The 13,336-nt window shown below is 38.7% G+C and overlaps 1 long non-coding RNA gene across 1 annotated transcript in view; it reads right to left on the bottom strand.

The window, feature by feature from the left end:
* The window catches only part of LOC138439286 (uncharacterized), a 550,512-nt gene that overhangs the window by 361,470 nt on the left and 175,706 nt on the right, over positions 1-13,336 (bottom strand). Inside the window, exon 2 of the long non-coding RNA XR_011256668.1 lies at positions 7,105-7,191. This is a non-coding gene — a long non-coding RNA (uncharacterized lncRNA). The remainder of the gene's footprint in view (positions 1-7,104; positions 7,192-13,336) is intronic.

Below are 13,336 nucleotides of genomic sequence, written 5' to 3' on the forward strand. Positions count from 1 at the left end.
GCTAGTATATAATAGCAAATGCATGCCAACAAAGAGCACCGATTTTAGGTCTGAAATTATAAGCTTTATCAAAATTGGATTTATTTGAATAATAATACTGGACTCTAATAAATTGGACTTCATCAAAATTAATACTTTTGTTGCCTCAAGGACACAGAGAGAACAAAAAGACAAGCTACAGACTAGGAGAAAATATTTGCAAATCATATATGCAACAAAGGTCTCATATCCTGAATATTACATATTTAAGTATATAGAGAGATGCTTAACATCATTAGGCTTTAGAAGAATGCAGATTAAAAGCACAATGAAGTACTACACACCTACTAAAATGATTTTTTTAAAGACAGTGCCAAATACTTGAAAGGAGGCAGAGCAACCACAATGTTCATGGATTGCTAGTGGAAATGTAAAGATACATCTACTATGGAGAACAGTTTGGCAGTTTCTCGTAAAGCTAGACATACATTTGTTGTGTGACCTGTTAATCCTACACCAAGATGTTTATTCTAGAGACATGAAAACTTATATTCACAGAAAAACCTGTACATAACTGTCTCTAGTAATTCTATTCATTATTGACAAAAGCTTGTAATAACACAAATATTCTTCAGAAGATGAGTGATTCAACAAACTCTGATGTATCTACACAATGAAATTCTACTTGGAAAAGACAGAAAGAACTACTGATATATGAATAACATGGCTATCTCTCACAGGTGTTATGCTGAATGAAAGAAACCAGCCTCAAAAAGTTACGCTAAGGTTCCACTTCTCTGATACTGTAGAAAAGGCAAAGCTAGTGGGTATGAAGATGAACGGTTGTTAGGGCTTAGAGGTGGATGAAGAGTGGCTACAGTATGAGGGATTTCTGGGGGGAGAAGGGGTGACAGAACTAGTTTACATTATGATGGGGGGGAAGGTGTTTACTTGACTCTGTATGTTTGTTAAAACTCAGGTTGTTTAGTCACTATCGTGTCTGACTCAGTTGTGACCGCATGGACTGTAGTCATCAAACTCTTCTGTCCAAGAGATTTGCCAGGCAAAAATACTTGAGTGGATTGCCATTTCCTTTTCCAGGGGAATCTTCCTGATCCAGGGATCAAACCCACATCTCCTGCATTGCAGGTGAATTCTTTACCACTGAGCCACCTGGGAAGCCCAAAACTCATAGCACTATACACCGAAAGTGGTTATGTTTATAGTCTGTGAATTAAACAACAAAGAGCACTTTTTAAAAACTCCAAGTCTGTCCTCATCTCTCCATTTCCTGCCTCCACTCTAATCTCTGTACTTTCTCCTCTCCTGGACTACTCTAATGAGCCTTGACTAGATTTCCTCCCAATTGCAATCTTTAAATATATTTTAAAATTAATTAATTATGAGATATTTCTATGATGCAAAACAGTATAAAGAAAAAAATCAGATCTAAATGGCTCTCCTCTCTTTACACAGGGTGTGTATACCATCCCCAATGGTATTCCCAACACTGTGATCCAATGTGAAAATTAAAATAAGCCTCCAAAAGAATATGTGTCTGTAGTATCTTACACACTTACACCATGGTACAGCAAAAATAAGGAAAGTTTGATCATAGGGCTGGAAACAGGTTTTTTTTTTTTTTCTCACATGCAGTTCATTTTCTTGTTTGTGGTTCATTTTCAGGTCTCCCGCTCTAACTGCTATGCCCACTGCCTCTACCAGGTGCTAATCTAATCTGAGTTGAATTGAATTTCTAGCTGTTGCAACTCAGTAGCTTCCTTGGCCTGCTGCCTCTGTCCTGTGAACCTGGAGGGAAAGTCAGCGAAAGAATTAACATGAGAGGCCTGGCATGACAACAATAACTCCTGCCAAAGAGCAACAACCTCCCAGAGATTGTGTCTATTAGACAATTAACTGGCCATTTAGGAAACATGAGCCAGAAAATAGAAGAAATAGAACTTCCCAATGGGATGCTACAAAAATGCAGTGGAGTTAAAAATTGAAAGGAAAAAAAAAACACAACCCAGAACAAAAGAATTTTATCCCCAATGTCACTGCAGTTGTTCCTGGGTCAACTAGATAAACCTGAGAAGAATGATCTCAAAACAAAAATCCACAAAACCGTAAATATGCACTGGGTAAAATTTAGCATTATTTTAGGTATAATCAGAACTGCAGAAAACTACCTTTATGTGGAAATAATTTATATGCCATAGCTACTCAGAGGAGGCACATTTATTGCTAATAACTGATGCTCATGTGGTACTGATCATTCTATCACCCATACCTAATAATTAAGCATCTTAAAACTGAGGAGGGAACCCACACAGGGAGACAGAGATGGTTAAACAGATGGGGTGGTTAAGGAGCTCAGTGAAATGGGAAGCTTTCATTGCAAAGTGAACAATTAGCCTCAAAATTCAGTCATGCGCATAAGGCCTCTGGGCGCCTGGCATGAGTGCTGGGGACAATTAGGGAGCAAGGAACTGAATGACACTTCCTCTGTGCCAGGCACACTACCTGAGAGTTGCCTCCCAATCGCCCCTGTGTGCCCAGGGAGGAGCTGAGGCTTTAGGAAGCTTTGGAACCTGCTCTCAAGGTCACACAGCTAAGAAAGCCGCAGAGATGGCCCTCAGATCAGCCCATGATCTTAACCATGACATGCCATGTCTCAGGTATGCAGACCCATCTGCTGTCTCTTATAACCAATGTCACAAGTACAAGTCTTGGCCAATGTTCAGAAATGTTCTATTAACATTTGCAACCCTCTGTCTCCATCTCCAAGCAGAATTTACTTGTTTCCAGAATTCTGGTTTCTGGGCTAGAACAATATGAAAAAAAAATTTAAAAAAATAAGTGGTTATTGTTTGGGATCGCATGTACACCAGAGGTGGATTCATGTCAATGTATGGCAAAATCAATACAGTATTGTAAAGTAAAATAGAGTAAAAGTAAAAATTAAAAAAAAAAAAGTGGTTAATATATTAACATGTTATCCCTTGATCTCAGGAACATATTGAAAAAGATTATAATGTTATAATAAAAGCCAAAGCTCTAATTTCACAATGGAGGTCACACTCCTTCGGTTTGTTTCTTTCTTTCTTTGGGGGGAACACTTGTTTTCCTTTAGTCATTCATCCTCACCCCAGAAAGAGCTGCTGGTTTTCTACGTGCCTGCGTTGGCTGGTAAGTTTCCTTTAGATTGCCAAAAACAGACAGCGACTCAAGTTAAGTAGTGGGTATTTATAATAATGATAATGAATATTATTCTTTACTATTATTATAAATAACATTTATAATAATGGTGGGAGTGCAAGTCACAGGATTTGCAGCCACTGGACTGACTAGACCACAGAGCAAAAGAGGAACCATGGCGGAGGCAGGCCTTGCAGGCTCTGCAGGGTAGTTAAGAAACCAACAAATGGGTGACTGAGTATTCATCACCTTCTCAACGACATGATCTGCTTCCCTCCTTCAGAGGCCAGCTTCTCTCAGTCTCTGCTTCTACTGCTTTCATCGTAACTATCACCCTCCCCCATACTTCATCTGCTCACTCAAAACTTCTGCTTACCCATGCTAATTGTAGAGACATACAGAAAACAACTGAGGTGAAAAGTGAAATGAAACCACTATTCAAGCATATCCTTCAGTGATATATATGACTATGTACATACATATGTGTACATATATTTTTATATACATGCTATATGTTTATTTTTAAGATAAAACCTATATTAAGCAAATAGTGCTTTAACAACTGAATTCCTAATAGAAAAAAAAATGAACCTCAATATTCCTTCAGGTCATACACAAAAATTAATTCAAAATGTATCATAGACCTAAACCAAAACACTAAAACTATAAAATTTCTAAATAAAAACCATAGAAATCATTGTGACTTTGAGACAGGCAAAGACTTCCCAGATGGGTCACAAAAAAAAATAAGCCATATTCACTGGTTGTGTCAAATAAGTCATACAAATATTGATAAGAAGGAAAGTTGGGTGTTGGGTTTATGGGAGCTCTCTCTGCTATTTTTGTAATTTTTTATGTAAATCTAAAACTATTCTCAACTAAAATTTTACTCTAACAAAAGATGGAACATAAAGTTTAAAATAGCCAAGCTGATACATTTTTAACTTTGGTTCTTTAAAAGACACAATTATGCAAATGAAAAGACAAACTATAAACTAGTAAAAATATTTTCAAATCACATATCTGACAAAGGAATTGTATACAACTTATATAAAGAATTCTCAAAACTCAATCATAAGCAAATGCTAATTTTAAAAGATTTAAATAGATTTCAAAGATTTAAATTTCACTAGAGAAGGAAATAGCAACCCACTTCAGTGTTCTTGCCTGGAGTATCCCAGGGACGGGGGAGCCTGGTGGGCTGCCGTCTATGGGGTCGCACAGAGTCGGACACGACTGAAGCAGCTTAGCAGCAGCAGCAGCAGAGAAGGTATATGGACGGCTTTATATGCACATGAAAAGTTTGGCATCAGTCACCAGGAAAATGAGTGACCACCTATAACAATGGCTGGATTTTTTCAGTAGGCTTTGAAGATGCAAAGCAATTGGAATTCTCATTGCTGGTAGGAATGCAAGATGGTACACTTTGAAAAAGAGATTGGCAACTTCTTAAGCATACATTCATCATATACCTCAGTAATCCTTCTCTGAAAGCGTGTAACCAAGAGAAGTAAAAACATTATGTCCTGTAAACAAATGATGCATAATGGAAACTGGAAACAATCCCTGTGCCCACACATTGTAATGATGCTCCACGATAAAAAGTGAAAACACTGATGCACAGCACACAATACGGATGAATCTCAGAAGTGAAAGAAGCAGATGTAAAAGGCAACATCCTGCGTGACTCCATTTAGATGTTTCTAGAAAATGCAAAACTATAGTTTGCAGGGACGGGGAGTAGAGGGAAAGGCTTGACTACAAAATGGCAAGAGAAGCTTTGGGGGTGGCAGTATATATCTTGATTGTGGTAGTTATCACATGATATGTACATTTGTCAAAATGAATCAAGATATGTACCTGTAAAGGGAAAACCCTCTGTATGTAAATTATACTTCAAAGTACTTTGAGGTATTTGATTGAAAAAATAAAATTTGATATGTCTTCCATGTAACTTCACATACTGCTGCTCTTTTTTGGTTAACATCAGAGCACTAAAAATGCTACGGCAATATGACTTAAATGACTACAAAAAAAATGCATTGTGTGTGTCGTCTGCTGCTGCTGCTGCTAAGTCGCTTCAGTCGTGTCCGACTCTGTGTGACCCCATAGACAGCTTCCTACCAGGCTCCTCTGTCCCTGGGATTCTCCAGGCAAGAACACTGGAGTGGGTTGCCATTTCCTTCTCCCATGCATGAAAGTGAAAAGCGAAAGTGAAGTCACTCAGTCGTGTACGACTCTTAGCGACCTCAGGAACTGCAGCCCACCAGGCTCCTCCGTCCATGGGATTTTCCAGGCAAGAGTACTGGAGTGGGGTGCCATTGCCTTCTCTGTGTGTGTGTATATCATAGCTCAATTACCATCCCATTATTGAGCATTGCTTATTTCCAGTTTTCTTACATATAGTTTTATAAAAGCATCTCTATACCAATTTCACCTTTCATTTCTAATTATGGCATTAGGACAAAACTCTAGACATGAAATTACTGAGCCAAAGGGCATAAGCAGCAGCTTAAGTTTCTGGATATTTATTGCCAGTTTACCCTCTAGAAAAGGTAAACACAGCTTAACATATCAATCATCATAACAGTGGGTTTATAATAGAAATCTTAAAAATATCTGTTTTTTGAACACGGATCAATCGTACAAGAAAAGACTTTCTCAAAGTATTTTAAGGAGGCAACAACCTAACTCTCAGATCTAGAACATCAAACTAAAACATGAAAAAAATGTCTACGAGGTAGTGAGAAAATAAACAAATCTACAGAACAGAGGATTTTCAGTGAAATTTCCAGGGGCTCTTTATAATCAAAGAGCTCTTGAATAAATTTTTTTCTCAAGAAAGAGGATTCATTTTTCCATCTATAATACTTTGCATAATGAAGAACAACTAGCAGAATAATTTGTTAGAATCTGATTTACACTTAAATTTTCAAGAGCAATAATTTATTTCAATTATGTCTCCTTTTAACCATCAGGAGTAAAAATGTTGGAATTTTCATAATAATCTTTCAATGTAACAGACCCTGTATTCCAAAATAGAATCCTAGGCTTGATATGCTTTCATGTGTTGGTCACTATAATCAAGGCATATTATATATGAATCAATGACTATACTTTACAATGGAAATGGAAAAACCTTATTAATTTTCTAATGATGTCTCTCTATTCAAACATTAGCTCTACTATAACTAAGATAACTAAAATTTTAGCTCAAAAAGGACAAAAATAAAAGAACTAAAGCTCAGTTCAGTTCAGTCACTCAGTCATGTCCGACTTTTTGTAACCCCGTGGACTGCAGCACGCCGGGCCTCCCTGTCCATCACTAGGTCCCGGAGTTCACTCAAATTCATGTCCATTGAATTAGTGATGCCATCCAACCATCTCATCATCTATCATCTCCTTCTCCTTCTGCCTACAATCTTTCCCAGCATCAGGGTCTTTTTCAATGAGTCAGTTATTTGCATCAGGTGGCCAAAGTATTGGAGTTTCAGCTTCAGCATCAGTCTTTCCAAAGAATATTCAGGACTGATTTCCTTTAGGATGGACTGGCTGAATCTCCTAGCTGTCCAAGGACCTAAACCTGTCCAAGGAACTAAACCTGAGCTACATTAAATCCAGTATAAAAATGTCCTCATGAAGAATGAATAAAATTTCTGAACCTCAGACATATGATTCTGGAGTTCTAATCATTTTCCATCACTGACTTGAAAGATGAACAGTGCCTGTCTGAATAGCTCCATCTGAAACCCTCTTTTCTGAATTATTCATGCAGGCATGAATTTTGATTGTACAGAATTCATGTAGAACTTGTATCATGAAAACTTCAGAATAGAAAGAACCTCGATTTGCCCAAATCCTCACAGTGGGTTGGTAGTTGTGCTAACTGTGAATTCAGCTTCTAAACCTTACACTCTCTGTACTCACCACATCCTGCCTTGCTCTCTGTTCCACGTTGACTGGGATAATTCACTTGACTGTACATTGCAAATGTCTCCTGCCAGAGTGTTTGACCTGTGAAATGAATCCAAAATCACATCAATAAAGGTTTCATTCCAAACCATTTTTTTTAACTTACAGGTGAAGTTTATTTATTAACCTAATAATTAAATACAGATTATATAATATTTTATGAAAATATATATTTTGTTATTATTCAACATAACCACAGATTTTCTATATTTTCAAAGATAGTTAGATAATTTTTTTTTCCAGGTGAACTGAATAAATTAAAATTTTCACTATTTCTGGTGGATTAGTTTTTTGTCTTTTTTTTTAGTTTTTATTGGAGTAGAGTTACTTCACGATGTTGTGTTAGTTTCTGCTGTCCAGCAAAGCGAATCATAAATATATGAATAAATATATCCCTTCTTTTTGAATTTCCCTCCCGTTTAGGTCACTATAGAGCATGGAGTAGAGTGCTCAGTGCTAGACTGTGCTATAGGTTCTTGTTAGTTATCTATTTTATACATAGTAGTATATATATGTCAATCCCAGTCTCCCATTCCAAACAATTTTTAATATTTCATTATATCATCTAGGATTCAGAGGACACCAAATTCAGCTTCTAAAATTAAAATATGTATATATATTTAGAAGAAATTTTTAGTAGAAATGAATGTCAATTTCTACTGTTATTTACTATTGTTAGTATTTAGAACTTATTTTTAAAAAAATGCTTAAAATTTGAAACATTTGAAAATGACTTGAACAGGCAACCAGAATAAATATTACATCCTTGCACTGTGATCCTCTTCACTTCTCTCAGATACACACATACACACACACACACACATCCTTATTTCCCACAGACTGCCAGGAACCTACCCTAGGCCATCACCAATGCATGAAACTCCACCTGCACTCAGGAGCAGGCTGCCCAGACATCCTCACTGAGATCAGCCTGGCACAAAACGGAAAGCGGCAGAGTACAGGCCCCCATCCATGCTCCTCATCTTTCAGCATCTTCTCCTTCCAGGCCTCCCTGCCTCTCACCCAATCGGCTGACACAGCTCCTTCCCCCAGCTCCAGCTACCTAAGAAACCTACCTAGTATTTGATTTTTACAGCAAAACACAATAAAAGTCCAAGAAGGGCTAAGTCAGGCAAATGGACTGGCAGAAAAAGATGCTGGACTGAGAACAGACTATGATGATTCTCATCCCAGCTGTACCCTACTCATTAGCTGAGCAAGGCTGGGCAGGCACTATGGCTCTTTGGGCTGAAACAGGAAAATGGATGGGCTGGGCAAGGCTGTTTTCAGAACTTGCTCTGAGTCGCAACTTTCAAGGGTCCAGGGTGCCTGCCCTTTAAGCAGAATAAAGAGCCCTCCAGCATGGGGACTCATCCAACAACTGTGTCCCTTGGCCAAATGCTTCCACAAAAAAGCCACAGAATGTTTGTCATTCGCTTAGGACTTTTGATGAGCTCCTTCTGGTTTGTTTTGCCTTGTTTAAAATATCTAGCCCAACACCAGGGAGTGTGGGGGCAGAGTTAAGTGGGCCCCGCTCTGGCTCCAGCCCTCCCCCAGACATTGGCCTGAGTCAGAATGAGTTTATGGGATTAAAAAAAAAACTTGCTCAAAAGTAAAATAGCTTCTGAAAAAAATGCTTGCAATTCACCTAATTAATAGACACATCCAGGAGTCCCTTCACTATAATAGTCATATCCCCAAAGCGCTGAATTACACCCTGTACAAAGAAAAGCAGCAGGCACATCCCTGCCAGACAACAATGAAAAAGAAAGCTACAGAGGGACCTCACCTATATAGCAGCTGCAAGCACAGATCAGGAGAACTGCCCACCAGCCTATCAGTGCCTGGGGGTCAAGGTTTACCTCTAGGACAGATCCTGGCACAAAGAGGTCCTTGATAATATTTTGTTGAATGTCTGAATAAACCCATGGGTGGACAATGAACAGAGAAGAAGCAAGGAATCCCAGGTCAGCAGAGGTCCACCCACCTGTTTTAGTATGAGAAAAACAGGTCCTTTTAGCAATAACAGCCAGAGGGTAAGCATTACAGGGCAAGAGAATGAGCATGTTTGCTTGGTGGTGTTTTCCCACGTGATGCAGGAGCAGCTGATCCATCCTTCAGCTGGGAAGTAGATAGTGCATGACTACCAGGAGTTCTGGTATAAAAAAGAAGCAAGGATCAATTCCCCATCTTTGCTAGAATTTGAACTTCCATTTGAAGACTGGGTGCCTGCTCACCCTTTTTTATCTCCTCTACTTACTCCCATATACCTTGTCCTTATTTCTGTGTATCCAGTTCTGTCCATTATTCCATTTTGTCTTGTTTTGTCAGCTCTGCAGTGTAAGTAAAACCTCGGATTTAAACCTTATGAAGGTGTTTAGGAGATAAAAGGGAATTTGAAGATACTTGCAACCCCACCCACATTGTCATGTGGTAGTAAGTAGTCCAATAGAGCCGCTTCCACCATAAACTGGAAGAGGTGTCTGCAGTGGGCCTGCAGGATTCTAATACAGAGAGGCGCTAGGATCACAACAACTTGGGGAGGGGTGGAGGAGGAAGGGTTTAAAACTCTATAGGACTCCTTGTGGTTACATTCATGAAGTCTGTGGGTTTTTTGTTTTGTTTTTTTTTTACTGGCTTACAAATCATTTAAGCCAACTGTTGTATTAAATAACCTCTTTCACTTGCTTATGACATTTAGAGAGGAGGCACATACAAAATGCCTTTCATGTCAGCCAGATTGCCCTGAGATCCTCAGCCAAACAAGACAATCTAATCATAGGAGTAAGGAATTCAGGCTTTGGTTCATTCGTTCCTAACTTTTCCATTGCGCAAACACTGAGCATCTCTGTTGTACACCAGGAGAAATACAAAGGTGAACAAAACAGGGTTTTGAAATTGAGTTTTTTCCACCTTGAGATGTCACAGTCTATAGTTGATTCCTCTAAGGGTGACTAAATTACTTAACTTCCTCCAAATATGTTTATAAAGATGAGTGGAGAAAGCTAAACTCAAAAGGTGTAGGTTCAAATCTTGGCTCTGTCACAGTGATGTGTGATATTTGGCAAATTTCTTAACCTTTCTAAGCTTTAGTTTATTCATCTTTAATGATGATAACTATCTCATAGGACTGTTATGTTTGCTTGAAAAAGAAAACAAGCATAAAATGCATAGAACAGTTTTTGCAACAGTAAATATTGCAAATTAGTCATTCAATTTTGTAAATAATTCCTGGGAGGAATTCAATCAAAGTTAATTTGTTCCTTCTAGTATCCTCTCTTCCTCTGACCATTTTTCCTAGCTTTGTACTTTTAGTACTCTTAGTGAATCTGACCTCCTTCTCCCAAATAAGTCTGACTCTCATATGCTGTTTTATGTACTGCAGCTGTTCTTTGCTTTTGACACACGCCAATATGAAACTTTCAAATGAGCTAACTCTGACTTTGTTTTATACTTTAGTACTAATAAAATCTGACATCTATTAACTCAAACCTAGCCAAGTTGCAGGCACAATGCAGCGTTTTACCTGTGTCTCCTCACTTAATTCTTTTAAGAGCTCTATGAAGTAGGTGCTATATTGCATCTGCTTTTACAGCTGAGGAACAGAGAGATTAAGGAGTTTGCCCAAAGGTACGCTCCTGGTCAGAAGGGAAGGTAGGATTCTGGAACTCTGGCAGCCTGGTTCCAGAGGCCACCCTCTTATCCACTACACTATGCTGCCTTTATGGTGATTACTAGGTAGTATTGGGCTGCAAGTAAGATCATAAGAGAGATCAAAGTTTTCAGCCAATTCATTTGATCACAAAATTCTAGGAATTCATCCAAAGTTTATTACATAGGTTTCTGTAAAGAAAATACATACAGACACATATATACTTATGCATTTTGTATGTCTACATATATTGTCTCTCTCTATATATGGTATATATAGACATATTTCCATCACAGATGGCTTCTGTTAAGAATGAACTGAATCAATGCAGTAGTTTTTCTGTAAAATTTGGTAGTCTGTGTTCTCAGTTCATCAACTCCAGAATCACAATGCATTCATTCAGTATCTACTGAATACATAACCAGGGCTACTGTAATGATGTCCAAGTGTAGAGTCTTCTCTTGTGTTGTTGGAAGAGGGTGTTTGCTATGACCAGTGCATTCTCTTGGCAGAATGCTATTTGCCTTTGCCCTGCTTCATTCTGTACTCCAAGGCCAAATTTGCCTGTTACTCCAGGTAGCTCTTGACTTCCTACTTTTGCATTCCAGTCCCCTGTAATGAAAAGGACATCTTTTTTGGGTGTTAGTTCTAGAAAGTCTTGTAGGTCTTCATAGAACCGTTCAATTTCAGCTTCTTCAGTATTGCTGGTTGGGGCATAGATTTGGATTACCATGATATTGAATGGTTTGCCTTGGAAACGAACAGAGATCATTCTGTTGTTTTTGAGATTGCATCCAAGTACTGCATTTCGGACTCTTTTGTTGACCATAATGGCTACTCCAATTCTTCTAAGGGATTCCTGCCCACAGTAGTAAATATAATGGTCATCTGAGTTAAATTCACCCATTCCAGTCCATCTTAGTTCACTGATTCCTAGAATGTCGATGTTCACTCTTGCCATCTCTTGTTTGACCACTTCCAATTTGCCTGGATTCATGGACCTGACATTCCAGTTTCCTATGCTATATTGCTCTTTACAGCATTGAACCCTGCTTCCATCACCAATCTCATTCACAACTGGGTGTTGTTTTTGCTTTGGCTCCATTCCTTCATTCTTTCTGGAGTTATTTCTCCACTGATCTCCAGTACCATATTGGGCACCTAATGACCTGGGGAGTTCATCTTTCAGTGTCCTATCATTTTGGCTTTTCATACTGTCCATGGGGTTCTCAAGGCAAGAATACTGAAGCGGTTTGCCATTCCTTTCTCCAGCGGACCACATTTTGTCAGGTTGACACCAAAATCAGATTGATTACATTCTTTGCAGCCAAAGATGGAGAAGCTCTATACAGTCAGCAAAAACAAGAATGGGAGCTGACTGTGGCTCAGATCATGAACTCCTTATTGCCAAATACAGACTGAAATTCAAGAAAGTGGAGAAAACCACTAGACCATTCTGGTATGACCTAAATCAAATCCCTTATGACTATACAGTGGAAGTGAGAAATAGATTTAAGGGACTAGATCTGATAGAAAGAGTAGCTGATGAACTATTGATGGAGGTTCATAACATTAACAAGAGACAGAATTCAAGACCATCCTCAAGAAAAATAAATGCAAAAAAGCAAAATGGCTGTCTGAGGACGCCTTACAAATAGCTGTGAAAAGAAGAGAAGCAAAAAGCAAAGGAGAAAAGGAAAGATATAAGCATCTGAATGTAGAGTTCCAAAGAATAGCAAGGAGAGATAAGAAAGCCTTCTTCAGCGATCAATGCAAAGAAATAGAGGAAAACAACAGAATGGGAAAGACTAGAGATCTCTTCAAAAAAATTAGAGCTACCAAGGGAACACTTCATGCAAAGATGGGTTTGATAAAGGACAGAAATGGTATGGACCTAACAGAAGCAGAAGATATTAAGAAGAGGTGGCAAGAATACACAGAAGAACTGTACAAAAAAGATCTTCACGACCCAGATAATCATGATGGTGTGGTCACTCACCTAGAGCCAGACATCCTGGAATGTGAAGTCAAGTGGGCCTTAGGAAGCATCACTACAAACAAAGCTAGTGGAGGTGATGGAATTCCAGTTGAGCTGTTTCAAATCCTGAAAGATGGTGCTGTGAAAGTGCTGCACTCAATATGCCAGCAAATGTGGAAAACTCAGCAGTGGCCACAGGACTGGAAAAGGTCAGTTTTCATTCCAATTCCAAAGAAAGGCAATGCCAAAGAATACTCAAACTACTGCACAATTGCTCTCATCTCACACGCTAGTAAAGTAATGCTCAAAATTCTCCAAGCCAGGCTTCAGCAGTACATGAACCGTGAACTTCCAGATGTTCAAGCTGGTTTTAGAAAAGACAGAGGAACCAGAGATCAAATTGCCAACATCCGCTGGATAATGGAAAAAGCAAGAGAGTTCCAGAAAAATATGTACTTCTGCTTTATTGACTATGCCAAAGCCTTTGACTATGTGGATCACAATAAACTGTGGAAAATTCTGAAAGAGATGGGAAAACCAGACCACCTGACCTGCCT

The sequence above is a fragment of the Ovis canadensis genome, chromosome 4, assembly GCF_042477335.2.
Source record: "Ovis canadensis isolate MfBH-ARS-UI-01 breed Bighorn chromosome 4, ARS-UI_OviCan_v2, whole genome shotgun sequence".
In the NCBI taxonomy this organism is placed as follows: domain Eukaryota; kingdom Metazoa; phylum Chordata; class Mammalia; order Artiodactyla; family Bovidae; genus Ovis; species Ovis canadensis.